Raw genomic sequence first — 12,196 nt, 5'->3', positions numbered from 1 at the left:
GTGTGATTTGGTTTTCTGTTTATAAGTCTATGCGTGGGAAGATGAATTCATTTCTAGTTTTATTGACTGCAAGATGCCAGTGAGCTACCCAGCTGAAAATTCACAGCAGACGACTGGACATGTGCGTCTGGAACCTAGCCTGCAGGCCAGGAACACTGGCGGTACGGTCATAATTAAAGGTATGGCAACGGGTACAGTGACAAGTAAATGAAGAGATGGCAAGTGAGGAACAGAGGAGGCCAGTAAAGGATTTTTTAATGAAAAGGCTTACCTTTAAGCTCAAAGGCCACATCCCTCTTTTTCAGTTGCTAGGTGCGTAGGATCAAGATTACTAGAATATCAGAAATGGAAATTGAATAAAACTAGATGCAATTTCAGACAGAACACGTCCTCCTAATAAGTACAAGACTCTTTAGTCTGTATTAGTGTTCAGTGGCTGCTATAATAAATCATCACAGACTTGGTGGCTTAAAACAGCATGCATTTATTCTACACTTTTGCAGATCAGAAGTCCAAAATCAATTTTTCTGGACCAAAATCAAGGTTTTGGCAGGGGACTCCATCCAGAAGATCTGGGGAAAATCCATATCCTTGCCTTTTCCAGGGTCTAGGACTAGTTTTTGGAAAAGATTAACAAAATTGACAAACTTTTAACTACACTAACCAAGGAAAAAAGGGAGAGGACACCCAAATCAACAACATAATAAATGAAAAAGACATCATAACTGATACCATATTCAGCTGCACATTAAAAGCATCATTCCCCATGAAGAAGTGGGATTTATCCCTGGGATGCAAGGATATTTCAGCATATGCAAGTCAGTCAATGTGGTAATCACATTAATAGAATAAAAGAAAATATCATGTTCACTGTAGATATAGGAAAAGCATTTGACAAAATTGAACATCTCTTCATGATAAATACTCAACAGATTCAGTATAGAAAGAACATAATATAATAAAGGCCATTCGTATATGACAAGACACATAGACCAATGGAACAGAATTGAGAGGCCCGAAATAAACTCATGCATATGCAGTCAACTAACATTTGATAAGAAAGGCAAGAATACTCAATAAGATAGTTTCGCCCTGGCTGGTGTGGCTCAGTTGGTTGAAGAGTCATCCCATAAACTGAAAGGTCACAGGTTCAATTCCCAGTCAGGGCACATACCCAGGCTGCAGGATAGATCCCCGTGGGGGCGAGTTCAGGAGGCAACCAATTGATGTCTCTCACATTGATGTCTCTGTCTCTGTGTGTGTGTCTCTCCCCCTTCCTCTCTAAAATCAATAAATGTATCCTTGGGTGAGGATTTTTAAATTTTATTTTAAAAAAGAAATGTTCCCTTCAATAAACACTGCTGAACAAATTGGGTATCTTATACCATTCAAAAAATTAACTCGAAATGGCTTAAAGACTTACTTAGACCCAAAACAGCAAGTCTCCTAGAAAAAACAAAACCAAAAAAACAGGATAAAAGCTCCTTGACTTGGGTATAGGCAGTTATTTTTTGGATATGACACCCATACACAATCAACAAAATTTAAAACAAGTGGGACCATTCCAAAGAACAAACTTCTGCGTAGCAAAAGAATCGATCAGCTAAACAAAAAGACAACCTACAGAATGGCAAGACGTATTCGCAAGCCATGTACTGATGACCCTTAAACAATGTAGGTTTTGGGGGCATCGACCTCCCACACAGTCAGAAATCCCCTGGTAATAGCCCTCTGCATACACTGATTTCCAGTTGCTGAGTTGACACTTGAACAGCACAGCTCAGGTCAATTGAACTGTGCAGGTCTATTGAAAAAAATCCACATATAAGTTGTTCAAACCCATGTTGTTCAAGAGTCACCTGTGTTTAAGGGGGGGAGAAAAAGAGTCAACTGTGATAAAGGGTTAATGCCCAAAATATATAAAGAACTCATATACGTCAAGAATGATGGTACATAATCCAATTAAAATGGGCAATACCTGGATAGAAATTTTCCAAAGAAGATACACAAATTGCAAACAGGTACATGAAATGATGCTCGTCCCTGCTAATCGTTAACGGAAATACAAATCACAACCACAACAAGATATCATCGCACCCCTCTTGAGTGACTGGCCTCAAAGAGACAAGAGATAATAAATGGCTGTCAGGATGTGGAGAGAAGAGAACTCTCGTGCCCAGTTGGGGAGCTATAAGCTGGTACAGCACTAAGAAAACAGCGTGGAAGTTACTAAAAAAACTAAAAATGGAGCCACCATAAAATCCAGCAATTCTACTTCTGGGAATATATTAGAAAGGAACAAAAACACTGTCAAAGAGATATCTGTACCCTCATGTGTATAGCAGCATTATTTTTAATAGCCATGACACAAAAAGTGTCCATCGACAGATGAATGGATAAAAAATGGTGGAATATATACAAGTCGTGTGCCACTAAACGATGGGATACCTTCTGAGACATGAGGCGACTTCCTCATAGTGTGAACATCACTTACTCAAGCCTGACGGGATAGCCCACTCTCCGTCTAGGCTGTGCGGTCTAGCCTATTGCTCCGAGGCGACAAACCTGTGCAACACGTTACTGCACGAAACAACATGAGACTAAATCAAGCACAAGAGAGTGACGTGAGCAAGAGAGCGGTAAACACGAGCTGTGTGAGGCTGCTGTCCGCGTAACGGCGACTACTGTACAGAGCACCTGTGTGGTCACAAATGGCAAACTCCTTTTTTATGGATGAATAACATTCCACATTTTTAAATTCACCCGTTGATGGACACTTAACTTTCCATATCTCGGCTGTTGTAAATGATGATGCAATGAGTATGGGGCTGCATATAGCTTGTTGAGTTAGTGTTTTCATTTTCTTTGGATAAATACCCTGGAGTGGAATTGCTCGATCATGTGGTAACTCTTTTTTTAATTTTTCAAAGAACCTCCATACTGTTTTCTATAGTGACTACACCAATTTACAATCCCACCGACACTGCACAAGGGTTCCCTTTAATAATTTGTTGTTTTGATTGAAGTATATAAAGAAAATCTAATCTTATACAGATACATAGTTGGAAAAAGAAAAGATATTTCTAAAAGCACTTTCAAATAATTATGATTTGTCCCATGGCATTTTCTTAAAGGTTAGTTGCAACGTGAAGTTCGAAACCATATCAATTAACTTTAAATCCACTGATTTATCTTTTACTTTGACTCTTTTACACATGCATGATTTCTTGACATCATACATTGATCATTTATATATTAGCTCACAGAATTATGCAGATTTTCCAGATTTTGACACACTACATCATATAATACCCCCCAAAATCACTTTCACCAATATCAGTACCAATCATTAAAAGAGTCTTTTAAGTATTGGGAAAGTGATAAGCCTACAGCACTGGGGCAAGTTTGTCAAAATTCACATTTTCATTTGAAAGCCCAGACTGTCATTGGATAAAATATTTTAGTTGTATCCTTGAAGTGACAAGCTCACTTCATTCGCTTTTGAGAAAATGCTTGCCAAATATCCCAGTCTCAATAACCGTAGTTTATTGATCAGTTTTTCTTTCAAGTAAAAATTGTTTCTCTGGGGAAAAAAAGTGGCTAGTTTAGCATATAACTCACAACAGTCACACTAGTGCTTTTCCTGGAGGTAACCATCCTACTTCACTTTGCAACAAATGTTCCCCATTTCATCACACACAGTATCAAAAGACACGTACTCAAGGCTATTATTTCAATAAAGTTCATTTTTACTGCTTCATCAGAGACATCTTTGAGTAAAATTATTGTCTTTTTTTTACTGTACGTGAAGACTACAGTAAGTCTGTGTATTTGGTGCTACTACCTTGATTGATGTTCAGACACCAGCAATTTTTCTCTCCATTAAAAAAATATATTATTTACAAATGGTACAAAAGTGTTTCCTTATGTTTAAGAAAATTGCTAATTGTGACAGCAGTGTTAGACTGTGCTTCACTTTTTGGGAAATCTATTTTCCCAAACGGCAACTTCCCACCACTTTTGTATCGTCCATGCAAACAGCACAGTGAAAAGACCAATAACATTTTACTTTTATCATGAAAAGAGTTTGAACCTTTTAGATTTCCTGAAAGGGTCTCCAAGATTTCCTAAATCCAGGGGTCCAGGGACCACGTGTTTCAGGAACCACAAGTTATAATGACAGAGTATGGGATTTAGGGCATGGTTAAGTAAAGGAATTAAAGCACATCTCTGAAGAAGATTGTAGAATTTTTTTCCATGGGATTTATTTTAATTATAAAATTTTTCAGTTATAAATGTAGAAAGGATTGTGAGTCCCTGTCTCTGTTTAGGTTAAACTGGTATTATTTTCCCATTTTACTATTGTTCTCTAAAGCCCAGTTCATCTTAGATTGCCCCAGTGCCACCCCAGTGCTGCTCTACAGTTAATGTGCTGAATTTTAATTTAAAAAGAGAAGAGGTTTGCCGTGGACTCGGCTATCACGCATCAGCAGGGCCCAGGTCAGCTTTCTCACCAGCTGTCTCACATTCTGGGTTTGTCTAATTGCTTCCAAATGGTGTTTATCGCCTCACTCGGGCCCCCACATCTCCTATAAACAGAGTTTGATCTTAAGTTTTGGTGAGATTCAGGTTCAAAGGTTTTGGCAAGAATACATCGCGGTGGCGCCGCCTCGGCGACTGTTACCAAACAAGGCGAGGTCTGCGTCTGCGGAAGGGCTGGCGCGGCCTGACCGCGGGCCGCTTCCCGCGTTGCCGCCCCTCCTGCGGGGCCTGCCCGCAGCAGGTGCTGCGCACCCACAGCTGGGCCCGCGTCCCCCGCAGGCTCGCCCTCGCCGAGCAGCTTTCCTGCCAGGTTTGCTTCGCTCTGGCCATTGTTTTAAAAAGCAAATACTGATTTTCAAAATTAGAGCTACTGTTGTCTGCCGTCATTACCCTGCCCAAGTGTCCTTAAAAAAACGGTAATTCCCTGGTTTTCCTCTTCGTTAGGAAATACCTTTCAAATATCTTTCTGCGATGGATAAGTTGAGAAACTTAAACGTTTGTAATTTATTCCTAGAGAATTTTAGAATCACCGAATGGAAATCCTCACCTGTGTTGTGACTTTGGTTTATTGTGGGAGGGTATGTGGGGGGGTGTTGACAAGGCTCTAAATTAGTTAAAATAAATATAAATCAAAACCAGGACAGTGACAAACAGAGAGGGGAGCCCGAGACATGGGGCGTCTCCAGCCGCAGCCTCACGAGGAAGATCCCGCTGGTTTCCTCGGAGGCTGACGATCCCACAGGAGGGCGGGCGCGGGGCTGAGCTCCGCACGCACATTTTTAGCCCGGAGCAGGATTTTTTTAAAGGAAAATCTAATGAAGTTAGTCAGTGAAGGAGGGTTAGGAACGGCTGACCTGAAACCACAGGGAAAAAAATTCCTTTTTAGAATCTTGTTATGTCTGGCAGTGGTGAGGTGGTAAGTGAATTCTTTGGAACTTACTACTAAAAGGAAAAGAAAACCCTGTGTCCGCCTCCCCTTCCCGACACCCCACGTCCCGTTCGTCGGTGACCCCGGCCGACGCCGAGGCGCATCTGTAGGTGCCAGCCTCTGACGCTGGTGTTTAACCCAAGAGCTGCATTTGTAACGACAGAAAGAAAGAGTCGTCGCGTAGATGCCAGACCGAAAAGACACCGTCTGGGCGAGGCGGGAGGGGTGCCGGGGTCCGCGCCCGCTCCGTCCAGCGTGGAGCTGCCCCGCGCTCTGGTCTGCAGCCGACCGGCTCTGCTTCTGCAGTGTTGATCCTAGAGCCAGTGACCTGCCTCTGTGGCCGCAGGGAGCTGCAGCCCAGGGTAACCCCCAGGCCAAGGGGGAGCAAACCTCCGGCCCGCGATGGGTCGTTCGGCGTCGTCAGCAGGATTTCCTGGGCTGTGGGGGGATGAGTGAGTTCATGGGAACAGTTTCCGGGCCGTCTTGCAGTCCTTTGATCGGGATTCATCGGCCACAGACACATGGTTTCCGTCCAAAGGGAGGTGCTCCGGCCCTCGCTTGGCTTAAGTTTTCTTAGTAACCCACGTCGGCTGACATCAGGGGCAGACGTGAGCTTGCATTTCAGGAAAAGAAGAAGAAGCCCCTTTCTAAAAAGTTTATTTACACCCTCTGACCAGCAGGTAGGTGACATTCCCAGCTCTGTGGGTGGAGAGATTCCTGCACAGAGGGAGGGGACCGGGAAGTACTGGGCGCTCCACCCGGGCGGGACCAGGGGCAAACACCAGGGTGACAGAAGCAAACGGGCCGGGGCCCTCCGTCAAGTCACAGCCTCTCGCTCCCCATGCCAGTCCCGCCCCCAGGAGAAACAGGCCAGGAAAACGTGTCAGCTCCCAGGCGGCTCCCGGGTGATGGAAACCGGGCCTGTTGAGGCACGTTCAGGGGCCGGAGGTTTCCTGGGTAGATCTTCAGGACATGCCACCTGCCTACTCACATTCACCATCAGCGACGGAAAGCCTCGTTTCTACTTACTGTACGGGGCTGCCATCTATGGCCATTGAGAACCGGTGTTTGCCCCTCACGTGTGCTCACGCGCACACACGCACACGCACACGCACACACACACGCACACACACACACACACACACACACAGCCCACGGGCAGTGCCGCCAAGCCAAACAAAATGCCCCCTCAGAGGGAAGGACAGCCGCGCCCCAGCTGGAGTGGGCACCGTGGCACCGTGAACCGAGAGGGGAAAGAGCCGGCCCGTGGCAGGGGGCTGGCCAGCGGCCTGGGGACAGTGACCACTCCAAAGATCAGAAACATCCCTCTCCGCAGCCGGCTCAGGGCCTGGAGGCCACGAGGCGCCGACCAGCAGCCCTGGAGTCATGGATGATGCCACCGGGCTGGCAGTTCTTGTCCCAGGAGCATCTTGTGGGTGTCCCAGGGCAATAAAGAGAAAGGAGACAGAGTCCCTGAGAGGAGCCCCCAGGGAGGAAGCCGAGGGGCAGCCAAGGGCTCATGGTGGGGGTTCAGGACGGGGGTCGGGGTTCACCAGGAGCCCCGCGGAGCGAGCGCCGAGCAGGGCAGACGGCACGTGGGAGAGGCCAACTCAAGCTTCCCTCAGCTCCTGGTCCAGATGGGACCTTCCCGTTCTCTACGAAACAGAGACGTTCCCCCTTCGGGAAACTGTGCCGTCCCCGCGGGGAAGCGCGTCCCACCCGAAACGAGCCGCGGGCGGGGCCGCGGGCCTGGGCCCGCCGCAGCAGCCCCCCTCCCCGTGGCCTTGGCTGCTTCCCTGCCGCTTAATGCAGAGCAAACCACAGCATCCCCGGCGAGAGCGGGGGCCCGTCGCCCTGAAGGGCACCGGAATTGATCCAAGACTAAAAAGAAGTTCCTAGTGGCCACGGGACAGAATCTAAGTGCCTCTGACCCGAGGGGAAGTGGGGGCGTCCACACACGTGAGAGCAGAGGGCCGTGAGGCGGTCAGGCCAGGCCTTGGGTCCTCGCTCAGACAGCTGACAGGAAAGCATATGCACCTACTCATTTTTATGATTTTAAATTTGTTCAACAACTTTCAGACTTGATAAACAATAATTATTTTAATTTCTACAAATGTTAAGAATTGTTCAAATGTCTAATGCTTCCTCCTGTAAATAAATTAAACTTTCTCTGTCAGAAGGCTTTCCACCTTCCTTGAAAACAGAAATAATGGATGTGCTTTTAGACATATCTGGCTGCCTTGTGGATACGTTCTACACGACAGTAAAGTAGATTCACTCGCGGTCGGCCTAATTCAGGCTGGCTGGAGGGGCGGTTTGTTTTCAGCGTTTACTTGGTTGAACTGTATATACTAAGTCATAACATGCTTTGCGATGAAGAGGAAAGGAGCCTGCATTGGTCAGATAGGGCTGCCACCACCGAAGGCCGCAGATCGAGTGGCACAACCGAAATTCATCCTCTAACAGCTCTGGAGGCTGGACGTGCAGGGTGAGGGTGGCCGCAGGGCTGGTTCCTGGAGAGCCCTCGTGGGCCTCCCGTGGCCTCCTCCCCGGGTCCTCACAGGCCTTTTCTCCGAGTGCTCCCCTGGGGTCTTTCTCTTGTAAGGACCCCGTCCTGTTGGGTTAGGGCCCCGCCCTTTCTGCCCTTATGACCTCCTTTAACCTTAATGACCTCCTGAAAGGCCCTGTCTCCAGTCACGGGGGGGAGCTCGGGCTCCAGTGTATGAGGGGGGGGATTCAGTTCTAACAGAGCTGCAGTGACCAGCGTGTCGGGATTTTACGACATACAACGGAATTTAAGCTAAATTTAGCTTCATGCCCTGACGGGGACGCTTTTGTAAAACTGAATCTTGACCCTAATTCACATGTCTTATAACCAGGCTTCCACAAGAAAGAGCTCTGTCCCTCGCCCGGGAAAGGCGGGGTCCTTGGCTGAGGAGAGTGCTGAGCGCCCACGGCGCTGGGAACAAGCAGCGTTTACCGTCTCGGTGCTTCGCTGAGACCTGCCGAGTGTTCCAGGAGCTGCGTGTTCTCCACGCCCAGGCAGACACGCAGCAGAAAGCCCCCGCCGCCCGCTGTCCCGCACACGGCTCGCTCAGGGCCGGACGGCTACACGGGCCCCGCTTGCTTCCCCAAAACGCTCCAGCTCCGCGGCCAGGATGAGAGGCGGCCGCGCAGAAACGGCGCTCGGCGTCCGGTTGAGGGGTGGTACGACTTCTCATACATAAAAGATAATTCGTAAATTACTTTTCCCATAAGCCTATTGTTTCCCAAGACCTTCTAAGTTGCCTTCTGTGTTCTGCCTAAACATTTACTGGAAATTAGTGCTTAGCAGACGGCAGGGCTCTTTGAAGTTCCTCGGCCGCGTCTGGCCTTCCCCCGCGGGGGCGTCTGCGTGCCCAGGGCTTGGGGGCTGGCGCGGACGGGGCTGCACTGGAAGCCTCGCTGCCTCGCCGGGGCCTGCGGCTCCCGCCCGGGGGGCCCGTCCCCACGAGGGGGGAGCCCTCAGCAGCTCTCTCCCGTCGTCAGCCCAGCGTTTTATTAGTTTACAATCCGAGAAGCAAAAAGCGCCAAGCAGGCGCGCAGAGCAGGCGCGGGCAGCGAGACGGGCGGTGATCGGAGGTTTGGGGCTGAAGGAGCCTGGACGTGTCTCTCATTTTCTCCGTTTTATCGATGGGGGGGCACAGACGCAGGCTGGGGACCCCCTGCGTGGCCACGGTCTGGAGCAGTGGTCACGGGGGTCAGAGGCTCACGGGGCGCGTGCAGCAAGGACGGGTGGGCAGGGGAGAGGGGAAGAGCTACGCTGGCCCAGCCAGGCGGCGACCGGGCCCAGGCAACACGGCCCCGGGAGGGCGTGGGCTCTGGCCTCCGACGGACCTGGGCTTGGGTCCCAGCCGCCTTCGCTCAGCGGCTGTGTGACTAGGGAGGTTGTTTGTCCCTCCGACGCCTCACTGTCCTCACGGGGAGACAGGACGAGGGGTCGTGGGAGGACCGCGTGGGCTGCGCAGGGGGCCGGGCCGGGCCGGACCGCGGGGCTCCCCACGCTGGCGGTCGATGGGTGTCCCCTGGGACCGGCCGGGCGGGCTGCACGGGGCGTCGGGGGCCAGGAACGGTGCGAGCAGCAGCCTCGAGGAAGAGGGGAGCCGGGCAGAGGCGGCCGGGGTCCCCGGTTCCCACAGCGTGCGGATCAGGCCCCTGTCCAGGCGCGGACACGGAGACAGGCGGGAGACACGTAACAAAAAGTATTAGCTGCGCAGCTGAGTGACAGGAGCGCCACGGCCCGCGGGCAGCAGGGGCCCCGGGGCCAGAGCCGCCGCTCTGCCTGGGAGCGGACCACGGGCGCTGGAAGGAAGGAGGCGCTGATGCCCATGGGGGGCCCGGGCCGCCGGCTGGCGGAGGCCGGGGACCCAGAAGGGACCCCTCGGCCCCGGGAAGGCTGCTTTCTCCCAGCAAGAGCGAGAGGGGGCGTCTGCCCTTCGCCAGACAGGCAGCAGGGCCTTGACGAAGACTCCGGAGGGTGCTGAAGAGAAACCCCAGGCCCTGGGCAATCCTGCCGCGGCAACCTTCCCGCAGCCGGGGCGGGACACCCCCTCGCACCCCAGACACTGGCGAGGACGTGCTGGAATGACAGCGAAACTGCGGGGACGCCGTTCACCTGGAGGCAGCCGGCGCGCTGACCCCACGCACACGGCCGCAGAGCTGTTTCAGATAAGGGGGAGAGGTTCCCGCAGGGGTCACGGCTGAGGAGGTGCTCCCGCGTCCCCGGCCCCACGCCATCTATTTCACTCACCCCAAAAGGCCCGCCGGGGAGGCGAGGTGCTCGGAGACCTGAAGCGGCGTGGACGGGCCTTTCCCGGCTGGGACACCCGAGCGTTTGGCAGGACGGCCCCACATCTTCTCCTTGACTTGCCAGGCAGCCTGTTTGGAGGAGTTCCAGAACTTCCTGTGACTGTCTAGGACCACAGAAGCCAGCCCTGCCCCCGTGACTGCCAGGGGAGGGGGGGGCCTCACTTTGCACCAGTCCTGCTCTCCCGGGTGAGGCCGAGACCTCCCAGAGACGCCAGCAAGAGCCGGGCATCTTAATACCGTCTGTTTGGACCACTTGCCTCCATTTCTCTATCTCTAAAACGGGACAGCAACTGTACCTATCTCGGGGTTATTGTTTGGGTTAAGTAAGAGAATTATCTCAATTATCGCAGCAAGAAAGGCCCAGGCACAGTGCCCGCACACAAATTTCTGTTGAATGAGTGGACAGGTGGACGAGGGGAAGAGTGGGTGTGTCTGCCCCCCTCAGGAAAGCCGCAGGCCCCTGCCATGCCTGGGCCACCCTTCTAACAACTGGGGGGCTGAACGGGGAGCTCGAGTGTTGATTCAAGCTATTGGGTGCCGAGCGCCTAGCCCCAGCCTAAACCCAGACTCCACGGTGCAGCCTCCCCTGCAGGCTGGGCCGGAACTGGAGCCAGTGTCCAGTCCACACAAAACCCTGCCTCCTTCCCCCTGCCACGCCTGAGGCCGTTTCCGACTCTTAACCCCAACTGGAAACAATCCCTTTGGAGGAAGGTCTGCTAATCCGCCTCGCTGGGGGCGTCCGGCCCCGGCAGATCCTTGGGTCCCCGGCCTGCGCACCAGGCAGCCCGGATGGGAGCGGGTTCGGGCGACTCTCAGCGGGTTTGCATGGCTCTGCTCTAACGTGCTGGGCCCCTCCCCAAGCGCAGCCCCCAAGGTGTAGGGAAGGGGAGACCACATCCTTCCACGGAGCTCTGCCTTTACCCAGATGGCCAACGTGAGGGACAGCGACACGGTGCCCTTCTCCTCTGCAAAAGTCCACTTTCTCTGTAACCCAGGGCTGGCCCCTCAACCCCGAGCCCCCAGCGCCCTGATTCTGACCCCCACAAACCGCCCCCTCCCTGCCCCACCCCCACCATCTCACCCTCCCGGGTTGGACTGAGGGCTGGGGTCACCTGCTGGCCCTCACGCCCTGCCCAGCCCGTGAGTCCCTCCACTCGCTCTTCTTCCTTGCCGCCCCCCCCCCCCCCCCGCTTCCTTCCTTTGGTCCCTGTCTATAAACACACCAGGCTGTGGCCTCCAGCCCCTTCTAGAGTCCGATGCTGTAAATTTGAACTTGGCTTAAGCTGCTGGATGTGTGAGGGGAAGAGTGAGAGGGGCTCTGGCGTCATGGGCCCCGAGCCCCGCCCTCCAGCAGCAGAGACGAGGGCCCCCTGATGCACAAAGGGGACTGTTTTCCGAGACCTTCCGGGACCCGCCGTGGGAGAGCCGGCGGAGCAGAGGCCCAGCGTCCAGGACCCGCCGCTCCCCGGGGGCGTGGGGGGGTGGATGTGGTGTGATTGCCACCACGGTCACCAAGTGGCGTCCCTTCTGCTTCCTGCGCCTCTGGCTTCCTGTTCAAACGTTGCCATGACGTAGCTGGGGGACCCACCTGGTTCACATGCCCAACTCTAGCTGCAGGGTGGCTCTGAAGGGGGTCTCCCGCCATCAGGAAGGGAGTTTCCCAAACACGGAAAGGTAGCTCCTGTACTAGATGCCCAGAAATGCCAATGTCAGTGGGATGTGCCACTCCTCAGTCCTGATTTCTGCAAACAAGCCACCAAAATGCCCTGTCCGCCCGCCCGCAGAACGTCCAGGTTACAGGCTCTGCGTTCCTGAGTCAGCCTCGGTAAGGTCCCCGCCCAGGGCCTGTGACACGGCTTCTGGTTCCCTCTCCAGGGT

Source organism: Miniopterus natalensis, chromosome 3, assembly GCF_054644295.1.
Source record: "Miniopterus natalensis isolate mMinNat1 chromosome 3, mMinNat1.hap1, whole genome shotgun sequence".
Taxonomy (NCBI): Eukaryota; Metazoa; Chordata; class Mammalia; order Chiroptera; family Miniopteridae; genus Miniopterus; species Miniopterus natalensis.
The sequence above is the reverse complement of the archived record's forward strand: the minus strand, read 5'-3'. Positions refer to the sequence as shown.